The sequence below is a fragment of the Cornus florida genome, unplaced genomic scaffold (assembly GCF_030987335.1).
Source record: "Cornus florida cultivar Cherokee Brave unplaced genomic scaffold, ASM3098733v1 CherokeeBrave_3.0.0_Hap2_Chr08, whole genome shotgun sequence".
NCBI classification, from domain to species: Eukaryota; Viridiplantae; Streptophyta; class Magnoliopsida; order Cornales; family Cornaceae; genus Cornus; species Cornus florida.
This window is the reverse complement of record NW_026775578.1, coordinates 38,946,228-38,948,897: the sequence shown is the minus strand read 5'-3', so window position 1 is coordinate 38,948,897 and position 2,670 is coordinate 38,946,228.

The window sequence follows — 2,670 nt, the reverse complement described above, 5'->3', positions numbered from 1 at the left end:
TCATTAGAATCATCATGACTAGAATCATTATCACTTAAAGCAGAATTTTCAGTCATAAAAACTTTCATTATTTTTTCTTTATTCCTATCATTTTGTTCTTTTCTAGGACTAGGACAAACATTGGATGCGTGACCTTTGCCACCACAATTCCAGCAAGTGAATTCAGTTTCTTTAGATTCTTCTATTTTCTTTTCATTAAACCTAAATTTCGACGTCTTGTCAAAATTTTGATGATTAGCCATGTTGTTATTCCTTCTCACCTGTTGTCTTTGCAAGATCTGATTGAATTGCCTTGACAGAAAAGCAAAATCATCATCAGAGTTGTCATCCATAGAATTCTCAACCTGTGTAGATTTTAAAGCAAGATTCTTCTCCTTCTGATTTAAATCAAAGTTTTGCATCTCAAAAGTTTTTAATGAACCTACCATCTCATCAACTTTATAGGTAGTTAAATCACAATGTTCAGTGATGGTTTCAACTCTAATCTGAAATCTTTTAGGTAAAGATCTTAAGATTTTTTCACAGATTTTCTTATCACTAACTTTTTTACCTAAGTGACGTAGTTCAGAATTTATTTCAAGAAGACTAAAATAAAAATTAGAAAATGATTCATCTTCTTTCATCATGATGTTCCCAAAGTTATGAGAAAGCATCTGAATTTTGGATAACTTCACTTTTGAAGTTCGTTCATAAGTAACCTGCAAAATATCCCAAATTTCTTTAGCAGTTTTACAATTAGAAATTCTAACATATTCAGATGGAATAAAAAGAATTAATAATTACATATAAAGCTTTCCCATTAGCATCATTACGCTCAGTTTCAATAGCAGTAAAAGCAAAAGCATCTTTTAAGACCTTGACTTCTTTACCAACTACAGAATTGTAGATGGTGAATAGCCAAATTCAACTATAGCCCAAGTTTTACCACCAGAATTTTGCAAATAGGCTCTTATCTTTGATTTTCAAAAATTGTAATTATCTCCTTCAAACAAAGGACCACGTTGATTAAAACCACATTCTTTCAACGCATAAGACATGATTAAAAATTAATTTTTGAAATCAAAACAAAACTTTCCAACGAGGATCAACTCAATGTGTAGAGATTGACTCTAATACCAATTTGTGAGTCGTACACAGCGGAATATTTAGAAAGTTTTGATTATTTAAAAACATATCTTGTGTTTTTCTAACTTTCTTTATTTTAGCAATTAATAAATTAAAATCATGCAATGTAAAATAAAACAAAGTAAAGTTAAAGATGACACCAGAATTTTTAGCGAGGAAACCCTAGTTTATAAAATACTTAGAAATTTTTGATTATTTAAAAATAGATCTTGTGTTTTTCTAACTTTTTTTATTTTAGCAATTAATAAATTAATATCATGCAATGTAAAATAAAGCAAAGTAAAGTTTGAGATGACACCGGGTTTTTTAGCGAGGAAACCCCAGTTGATAAAATACGTCAACTGTTTGCGTGGGAAAAACCTCATGGACTATGCAGTCCAAAGTAAATCGATCCACTATGCTTGAAACAAAATACACTGAACTTTGACTCTAACTCACACCCTATCATTTTACCAAACACCAATTGCTGACAATCCTCTAGCTTTGTGACTCCCCGTTCAACAGCAACTTGACCTCAGGCTTATGCTTGATCTTTGTAGAATAATAGCAGGTAGATCGGACAACACTCCTTGAATGCTCCAACCCTTTCAAAATGTGATCTCTTTTACTTCTGTTCTTCAACTTCTGGACTTGATGTAGAAGTAGTTCTGCTTTTGTCTGATCGATGTAAATGCAACTGTATGATCACGATCAGGATTCGAATAACACAATATTAAAATCACTATGTGAATATGTGTGTGTGTTCTAGAAAGATGACAGAGAAATCTCTTGGATTTTCTACAAGACTAATCTTCCTAATGCTTTTTAAAAATAATGAAGTTGTAGAATAAAAGCCGTGAATAAACATATGTGTATGACAAGGTTTATGTAGAGTTTAGAATGTCCTAACCCCTCTGAAAATATGAAAAAATTCGCGTATAGGACTTGGTACGATCTTAAACCAACTAAGAAAAAAATCAAGAAAAGAAAACTGAAAACTGTATTATGAACAAGGACTCCTTGAACCTGTTCAGAGGGGCTGAACCAATTCAAGTATGCCAGACTTGAATTTTCTGGTTCACTAAGGTTAAAAACACAGTGTGGTAAGATTTTGAAATAAATACCAAGTGTAGAATGTGTCCTAACTTTTTAAAATTCCTTTGTAATGTGTTGTTCTCACATTTCTCGAATAATCTCGGTTATGGTAACTTGAAACAACCTTTCCATTCCGCAGTCGTTGTCGATTTTGATATAGTAACTTCGAATTACAACTCGACTGGGACTTGTTTTGTTTTCGATAATTGCCAATTCCAACACCAACGTCCCCAGCGTCGCCCCACTCCTCGCCGTCAAATTCTACACCAGCCGGAACCCAAAATTCGATGACCCAGATGACAATCACATGATAATCAAGTTGAACAACATCGAATTGAAGGTTTTGTCTGGATTAAATTTGAGATCACTGACCCGCATGACAATCACTTCAGAATCAATTCGATCAGGCATGTATTTCATTGATTTCTGTCAAGAATTAGTCATTCGAGTGGTATTTATATGGAATTATTA